Genomic DNA, 10,285 nt, shown 5'->3' with positions numbered 1-10,285 from the left:
TTCTATGGCTAGTAACTGTGGCTACTAAAGGTGTGTGCCACCACTGCCTGGTCTGTATGGCTGTCCAGTGTGACTGTTTTACTCTCCGATATTCAGACAAGCTTCATTTATTGAAATACAAATGAAATATCACTACACTCCTCTAGCTTCAGACTGTTCTATGAGAGGTTATTGTTCCTCTCTGCTCCAATACCATCTCCGGCTGTAATCCCTTCAAATTTCTCAGTGAATTCATTCACAGTCCTCACTCCCAATACCACCAGAAGCCAAGGTTCAGTAAGTGCCAGAGTGGTCCACATGGTTGTCCCAGGGCCAAGATCACAGTGGGGATTCCTCAGATACTTGTGTGCAAGATGGGGCACAAAATGTTTTCTTATATAAGTCTATGATAAATTTAGTTGACCTTTCATGGATAATGTTACTTTCAAAAATGTTGGTTACCTGTGTTATATTTTTGTCTCTAGATACACCAGTAATAGAATTTAAAAGCAAAATAGATACATTTTCTAAGAATAATATATAGAAAAGTAAAAAAGAAAATCACAATAAGTTATCTAGAATTATAAATATATAATTAAAGAATACCTTAAAATGTTGTGGTTTTTCTCTTTTTTAATTTTTTTATAATTTATTGAAATTGCTATTCATGCAAGTATCTAATCTCTCTGAATAATATCATTCAAAATCAACATCTCATCTGTAGATAAATTTATGACACATCTATTATTCAAATGCTTTTCCATCTGCTCGTTCCCTTATTTTATGAGAGCAACATAAATTGAACAATAGAACCACATTCAATAAAAATGTGCTGCAAAATTTTCCATTAATTCTTATAAATTAAAAAGTTATCTTTCTGTTCAATTTTACTAGAGCTCTCCCTAGAACAAACACAATATAACTATTTCTTAAGTCCTTTTGTTGCCATGACTTAAGGGAAGAATGGTTTCCTGTGACTTGTGGTTAAACAAATGCAGTCTATCCTTGGTGTGACGGTGGGGGTCTGAGACAGCTCGTCACACAATCAAAAGTCTGGAAGCAGATAGAGATAAATGCTGGTGTTTGCAGACTTCTGTTTTCTTTCATTTCCACTCCAGAACTCTAGCCCAAAGGGTGATAGAAACAACATGCACTCGGAGTGTAACTTCTGTCTTTAGTTAAACCTCTTTGAAAGCAGAACATATAATACACAAATGACACAAAGGGTAATCTACAAAGTCAATTGATCTCTACATATTCAAATAGCATTATTCACTGAAAGAGAAAAAAATTAATTCTATATGCAAACATAAAAAAATTCTAAGTTAACTAGACAAATAAGTAACAACTGAACAAAAAGTGCAAGCTGGCAGTGTCACAAAACTTAATTTCTAAGTATACTCCAGAGCCATAGCGGTAAAAGCATCAGTAGACTGTCTTAAAAATTGCATCATCAATTTGTTACCTGACAACTCAGATCCTTCTTCCATTTTCCACAAACAAGTGTTGAAAAACACTTGTTATACAAACAGAAGCATAGACACTTACAAAATCTGGAAAGCCTATGATGTTTTTTCACACAAAGACCTATTATGCATTTTAGTTTCCTTACCATTGGCTGATATTAAAGATGGCTTCCTGGTGGATAGTATATTTCAAGGTTTGCTTGGCATACTGTGGATTCTGCCATTTGTATACTTACTGATCCTATTTAATCAGAAACACTCAAAGCAATTCCTTGACAATTCATATAAATGTATATATGAATGAAAAATGTGGTTGGCAAGGTACCTGTGGCATCCGCCAAGCATCCAACCTCTTCTAAAGATCTGAAGAAGCTGTAATGAACAAAACATACTCGTTGAGACTTAGAGTTATGTGTCAGGAAAATACACCAAATACCAAATATGTTGTCATGCTTTAACTTGACCAGAGCTATTTACATGGGCTCCCATTGAGATTGAGGGCTTCTCCCATTAGTCATTCAGTTGTAGGATGAGTTAGTTTGACAGATTTCAATAACACTTGTCATCAGTTGCTTGTAATTGTAGAGTTACATATCCATTTTTCTTTTGGAGACTTTTTCTAATGGAGGCGATAATATTTAATGAGATGATTATAGTTTTTATAAGGGGATACATGTCCTACATACAATATGTGGAAGTTCTCATTAGGAAGAAATTTGTACATGCAAACAACTTAAGCACGCTTTCTGAAAGAACTTTAGAGTTGTATTCTGTCTGTTTGTATAGGCACTGGGTAATAAAGTCCTCCCTTTCCCCATTGGATACCGTGTACTAATGTGTGATCAAAACGAACGCCTCATCTTTTAGTCCTAACACAGTCGTAAATGTATCCCTTCAAACATTTGTCTTACATAATCATTCCTTCAGATAAATTACAATTAGACACACATATTAAGCACTACACGTAATTCAGTATTGCTTATGCATAAATGCAGAACTATAAAGCTGGTACAGAGATAGGAAATTCTAGATTGCGTACAAATTACCCATTGAATATCTTTTTTTTTTTTTTTTAGTTAACTTAAATTGGGATGCCTTAAAGCTGAGGTAATAGAAAATCTTCCCTTGGTTTAATTCTAGTGCATGACTAAAAGAATTCTGGCATTTAGTTGAAAAGATAGAATGAATCACCAGTCACGGAAAACTCCAGCATGCAGTATATTCTGACTTAGGAAAACTGCAAATGGCCCAGCCACAAGTGGAAAAACCATTGGAATGCCAAGAGTGCAAATGTTTTTAGAAGACAAAAATTCTAATTAGTAGGGATGGGAATCACAGCATGAGACTAAATCATTGGTTTGAGGCTAAGAGTGGTTATGCTGGGCTGTGTCATTAAGATTGCACAGTACCATTGTGATAAAACAACTGTTAAACAAATCACCCACCTCAGAGTTTCCTAAACAGCGCTTTATAGTTTATAAAGAGACTTAAGCAAATATATATTGTAGTGTTTTTCTTTGTTAGCTTCTCTAATGAATTTAGCAGGTTTATTCTTAGGAGAAAATCTGGACTCATCATTTGAAGTCTGTTTTCCTTTTAGGTTGTGGAGTAGAGGTTTACTTTCAGACACCTAATAAATCATGATCTAACGTCTGAGAAAGAAACTTATTGCCACATTGCTAAATCAAGGACGGAAGAAAGGAAGAAAAAAGCCCAGGGATGGTGAGTTCGCAACAAACTTCTGACCACGGGACAGTAATGAGCCAGGAAGCTATATTCTCCAGTAATGACATGTTATGCACCATTAATGATATGTTAGTTGCTTCCATCTTATTATGTGACGCTAGCCATAGTTTGCGTTTGAAAATGTTAATCTTGCCTTGTTTGTAGCTCACCAAGGAATACAGCCATATGAAACACTTTTCTATGTCAGGCAATGCCTTCACTGCTGGATAGATTGCTGCTGACAGCTTTTGACCAGAGGGAGCCATTAGATTTTGCAGGCTGGCAAACAATTATAGCTTTGATATGAACTACAAGGTAAAGATTAAAAGGAATACCAACGCAGATAAATATGTTGGCTCTTGGTGGTCTCTAGATCCTCCTTGGGTGAATGAACAATAGATTTAACCACTAAGAAAAGAAAGAAAAAGAGAAAAAATTCGCAAACTCTCCAGGTTTTTAAGGGAGAAAAAAAATAAACAGTGAGTCTTTTGAGAAGAATTATGGAAAATTCATGACACAGAAATAATTCCAAAGATTTATTTTAAGACAAGAAATAGTGAACAACAGACGCTTCTAGCAAGAGAAGATGTCAAGATTTTTCCGTTATTGAAAATAACAGTATAAGTGGCTGTGCTTAGTAGCCGCACAATCTAAAGTTGTTTTATACAAAGTGATTCAACACTTTTAAATAAACAGTTATATGGGTCAATGAACGCTGTAGATCATAAGAGAACATGGGACATTGTTAAGCAGAAACTAGACCTAGACTTCACTAGATGGAAAAAAAGGAGCTTGAATAAGAGAAGAAAGAAATTGTGACCAGTTTAGGACTACATGGATACTGAAAATTCAGGAAAAATCAAGTTTATATGTTTACATAACTAAACCATCTTTTACTTATCAAGGAAAAATTTTTATATAGATTCTGAAATGAATTTCTAGAGTGGTTTTTTTTTTCACAGAAAAGACAAAAATGTCTACTTGTTTGTATATAACCTCCTGTGTACTGAGACTTCTATGAATTTCTTTCAAATAGTCAGTAACCTCCAAGTCAGATTACAAATAAAATGATGTAGATATCCTAACAAATAGAAATTTCTACTTTCTTACTGTGGTAAGTTAAAATGTATTAACATACATAGAACTTCATGGAAACTTCAGAGATTCAATAATTACTTGTTCTTTTCTAATTTGGCTGTAGGTAAATTCAGTTGCTACCTTTCCTCCTTGTATTGTCCTTCTGTGGTAGACTGGAAGTAATGATATATCAAAGAATTTGTTCATCAGTAATGTCAGGACACAGAGGGCAAATCACAATCAAACAGAGTGCAACCCACGCCTGAATTGGCCACAATGTGGTCTAGCAGGGGTCGACAATTCTAACCCTGTCACATTGCAGAACTCCAGCCAAGTACCCATGCCAGCCAAGTACCCATGCCATGTGGCTGGGATGGACAGAATGCAACCAACTGCACCAACGAGGAGCCTGCCCTTTGATGCCTGGCAATTGGGCACTGTAATACTCTCCTTGTGGTGAGCAAGTATGGCTCAGACCAGCATCACAGCAACCTGAGCGAGACAGGGAGAGCCACACACAGGTCTAGGACTGTACACCCTGTGCTCCAAAGACAAAACACAGGCCCACCCAGTATCTTGCAGCCCCAGCCAGAAGCCCCAGCCACAATTTAGTGAGCAGGGGTAGAGTATGGTGTCTTATGAGGAAAGAGAGAGAAACAGAGATATAATGGTTCAGACTCTGTGAACAGCGGCATATCTGGTCCTGTTGACGAGAGCACAGGTGAGCCAACCCTAAGAACCTGTGCTTGGGAGACCTAGTCCCATCTTTCATCTGCCACATAGTGGCATGGCCTGGGGAGATAAATTGTTCTTTTCACTGTCCATTAACACCTGAGGCAGGTGAGAGAGCTGGCCCTGAGGTCACAAGAGCAGGAGACTTGTCCCTGCCCCTTGCCAGCTGTAGCATTTGGGAAAACCGGCCCTGTACCTTCCCTCAGCAAAACAATATTGCCAATCCTGGTGGTGGAGGTGTATGTGAGCCACGCCTGAAGTAGTAACCAAGGGAGTACTGTTCCCATTACTCACCAGTTATGAAAAAACATGGGCAGGGAAGAGTTACTCTCTTCCCCTCACCCATCAATGCCTGGGGCGGGTGGGAGGGCAGGCCCTGTGGTCATATGATGGAGAGCTATCTCTGATCCCCACCAGCTACAACACTGGGGTGAACAGGCTCTGCACCTCACCAGCCAGCACAACAGAGCCAATCCTGAGAATGTGACAACTGTCCCTATTATCCATCTGACTTATGATGTCATGGGAAGGAGAGCGATTGACCCATCATTAACACCTGAGGCAGATGGGAGCGCTGGTCCTGTGGTCATAAGTGTGGGAGAGCCATTCCTGTCTCCCACCAGCTGCAACACTCAGGAGAGCAATGCTGCACCTCACCAGGGCAGCACAATAAAGCCAATCCTCTTAGCACAGACACAGATGACTCAGTTTCAAAATCGTGACAATGGGAGAGCTGTCCTTATTTTCCATCTAGCAAGCCAACACTACAGCTAGTTGCCCAGGCCCAGACTAAGAGTTACGACTTGGTCTATCTCAATATTCACCCCATCTATGATCTGCTGGAACATGGAAAGGGACCTGGCCTGCAGATCCAAAGCCGCAAGGATCCCCAAAGCACAGGGCAGCAGTGGAATGTCCAAGAAGAATCCTGGTGGGGGCACAGCATCGAACTTGCAATGGAAACCAGGGACTTCGAAACAGGCCAAAGACTCTTTGCAATGAAAACTTGCAAATTGAGAAATATGGAAAAAGGAATCTAGTGGCGTGACTTGTTGGGTTCCACTGCAGAGTCCATAATAAGATTTTTAATTTCATTCCTTCTTTTACTTTTCTCATTTTATTACTTCCTTCTTTTTCTCTTGAATTTTGTTTTATTTTGGGAGGTGCGGGGGAGGAGGGCAGATGTGAAAGGATAGGAAATGAATGAGATACTTGACATGAAAAATGCATGGAAAATAAAAAAAATATAAAAAATAAAGAATTTGTTAAACTCTGATGTCTGTGGTAGGAAGATCACACTGAATTTCAGTACAGACTGTGTATATAGGCTGTGTCAAAATAACAGAAAAAAGCAGAAAGAAAATTCCAAAATGTATTTAGTTTGATATTAGTATATTAGTTTAAAATGTGAAGGTTTACAGTTTTCTGCTTCTCCCTAGAAAGGTATATTCTGTAACTAAAAAAAACAAACTTACAAAATAAACAACAGCAGAAAGCAAGCAAATAACAAAAAACTACCTTGTTTTGAAGTAAATTCTCAGAATCAGGACTTTTTCCCAACATTTCCTCTGGGAAGACTGCTGAACTATCTGTACGCTGTTCTAACGTGGCCAGCCAGTACCTCTATTGGTTGCAACTAATGATTTGGTTTAAGGAGGTAAAGATATGATATAGTTGCTGTAATGACAACTAAAACAAATATCTGGGATCCCACAAATCTAAAGTCATTATTAATTAATCTATGTAAATAAAATGATGGTACGTTTTCATTTTACAGTATTTCACTAATACTGTGTCAATAAGGGTCATTTCCTGGTCCAGAACAGTTCGCCCCTAGCGAATGTGCATGCAAATAAAAAAGAAAACAAAAATAAGAGGAGGAGGAAAAAGAGGAGAAGAAATAAAAGAAATAAGAAGGAATATTTTGGAAAATAAGAAGTGAATGTGAGCTTTTAAAGAATGGTGAAAGATGAATAAGTGATACAACATAACACTGGAACATGGGCTGACCTTTACCTGATTTTGTCTGTGTTTGATATGAAATTAGCCTTCAGCTTTAGGGTCTAAAGAGTTGACTTTATTCTCCAGTGACCTTCTCTTACCCTCTTCTTTCCTTGCGACCACACCTCCATTTTCTAGTCTAGGTTGGACTTGCCCAAGACAAAAAGCAGGTAGCATCCTGAGATCCAAACTATCTTCCCATAATAGAATTTATCACGAAGTTCTGATGGTGCCACTGAATGCACCCCCACATCCAACCCTCTTGTACATATAGTTTGTCACCAAGTCCTGATGATTTCACGAGTATAAGTAGTTTCTTAAGTCAGCATACTTCTGTCTATACAACAGTAATTTTTTTCTAACATAGTGACAGCCTCCGATTTTTATCTGCCCCTCTTATCTTGCCCCTTTAATCCAGCCCTCTCATATCAGAAGAAATTGTAAAACATGAACATGATGTTAATAGTTCCCTGATTAAACCACAGTTACATTGTATCTACCCCACATCATTTTCCCTCTGTTCAAGCACAGCTTGCTTTCCTTTTATTTTAAGAAGTGCCTGAACTCTTTTTAGACATTCATCATTGGTTTTCCTTTACCTGGGAGGTTTTCTATCAGTTTGGCCCCAGGCAGTTGTTCTCTTGATAATTAGTATCTATATGTAAAGCTATGGCTTTGGAAAATATTTTCCTAGCTAAATAACTTAAAATGTATTTTTCTTTTTATTCTTCCTTATAGCCATTATTCTGACTTTAAGACATCAATGTTTCTCTCTCCCTCTCTAGCTTTCATTTCTCACACATTTGTTTTCCCTATGAAACTGATCAAATAAAAATGCCAGAAATGCTCAGATACTCAATGATATATGCCTGACTTCTGATAAATTTTCAATATTTGATCATTTTCTTTAATATGTTCACATAGAAAAATATTGCCAGGATCATGTTTTCTAGATGGTGCATTTCCCATTACATAGTCTCCAAATATATCAATATAAAGACATTTTCCATCGTCATAGTTCTTGATAATGTCAGCACATCCCGTGGGTGCTAGATTGATGTGAAATTCCCCTCAGCATGTTGTGAATACCATTGGTTGATAAAGAAACTGTCCTGGGCCTGAGCAGGGTAGAATAGAGGTAAGAGGGGAAAACTAATCTGAATTCTGGGAGAGAGAAGGCAGAGTCAGTGAGATGCCATGTAGCCCTGCCAGAGACAGATGCTGGAATTTTACCTGGTAAACCACAGTCTCATGGTGATACATAGATTAATGGAGATGGGTTAATTTAAAATATGAGTTAGCCAGAAATATACTAGAGTCATTGGTCAAACAGTGTTTTAAATGATATAGTTTCTGTGTGATTATTTTGGGGCTGAGCAGCCGGGAACAAACAAGTGTACTCTTACAACACTAGATGATGTTTCCTTGTGTGAACTTGTTTTTCGTCTATGCTTGGCTTCTTAGGGAATGGGTGCCTCTCTATGCTTACTGCTCAGATTTCCTTATTCTTCACTTCCAACATGTCATTTTATCTGTTTTGTGTCTCTGAAACATGCTCTTACTATGTAGTCCAGCCCTGCCTGGAACTCTGTGTGTACCCTTCACTGACTTCAGTCTCTTGGAAATCTGCCTGGCTCAAGCACGCGGGTAAACATCACATTGTATTTATGGGTAAAGTTAAAAAACAAAAACAATTATTGCTACTGGAATTTCTCTCTCTTTTTCTCTGTCTCTCTCTCTCCTCTTGAGATCTATCTGTATCCAATAAGCTGTATTTTTATAAGTTTATTTGTTTGTGTAATTTCTTCACAGCAATAGAAATGTAACAAGACATAATTTTAGAACTCTTGGAATAAAGGTTAAGGGCAATGCCCTACCTATTTGTCCTTAACTAAACTGACAACTCAAAATGAAATAAGATCTCATGGATCTAAGTAAAGAATTTTTTAATCAAAAGAAACTTTTAAATGTATGTTCCAGGTAGATATAGACATGTAAGGCTAAACTGTATATAAGAATTAGAAACTGTGGATAAAGAAACACTGCAAGTCAAGAAGGATTTATGGAGTGAAGAGGAAGGTTTACCACATATTGTGGCACATGTCTTTAATCCCTGCACATGGCAGAGACAAGGGTGATCTCTGTGAGTTCAAGACCAGCCTGGTCTACAAAGTGAGTTACAAGCAAGTCAGGGTTATATAGGAAGATCCTATTAAAAAGGGGGGAAGGGGAGGGGAAGGATAGACTTGAAAAAGAAGAAGAAATGAATGAGCTAAGTGTTACAGTCAGGAAATCTCAGATCTGGGACATTATTTACTTTGCAGTAGTTTAAGGAGAAATATTTTCTCAGTTCAGAATAAGTGTTGCCTTCTGAGAAGAAGGTATGATACATGCTTCTAATCCTACTATCTGAAGGCAGAGGCATGAGGATTGTGAGTTTGAGGCTTGCCTGCCTGACTGATTAACTGACTGTATAGTGAGAATTTGTCTCAAAATAAAATGATTTATGTTTCCTTGGGGCTGATAAAGGGCTAGAAACTAGGTGAAGTTTTGTTATGTAGCAGTCACACATAGCAATACTGGAACACAGTTATTAAAAGTAGTCTATGAGTGGAGGACTGTACTCATCCCAGCAAAGGGGCCAGTGTCACATCTCTACCTCTAGGAAAAGCTGCAACATTCTAAACTGCCTGGAAGTTTATTAACTGCCATCTAAACCTTGAACTAGGACTCCCTAAATCTAGTAGGAGGTTTTCTAATAAATCACAAGATACACCATGTTCACCTTGGTTAAGAGTGAATCCCAGTGGGCCTTCCCATTACCTGGAGAGCAAAACTTCTCTCTAGGGAGACCACCTGTTCAAGAGACTTTAATAATAATCTATAGCCTATATCAAATATAGATTGGCACAATATTTCTTGCAGCCGCTGTCTATTGTTATCCTTTTAGAGTATACCACTATTTTTATCATAGATATTATTTTTTACATGATGCTCTATGTGTAGTGTCTGGATTTTTTTCTAAAACTTTCTTCCAGAACTGGGGGACCAAGAGGAGTTCAGAGCATGATCCCAGTGAATATGTTGGCAAAATTCTTCAAGAGAGTAGAACAAAATGTGTGTGTGTGTGTGTGTGTGTGTGTGTGTGTGTATCCAAAATTGTGAAATGAATACCATATTGTGAATATATTTCTTTGAGAATTATCAACTTCATGAGTTCAGCCACTGTCTGGCTGTGTAGATCATTTTTGAAATCTGTATAATAGCTAAATTCATCCACACAGCATAAACCATGTATTTTTTTA

Source organism: Myodes glareolus, chromosome 27 (genome assembly GCF_982192425.1).
Source record: "Myodes glareolus chromosome 27, mMyoGla1.1, whole genome shotgun sequence".
NCBI lineage: Eukaryota > Metazoa > Chordata > Mammalia > Rodentia > Cricetidae > Myodes > Myodes glareolus.
This window is presented reverse-complemented; position numbering follows the sequence as displayed.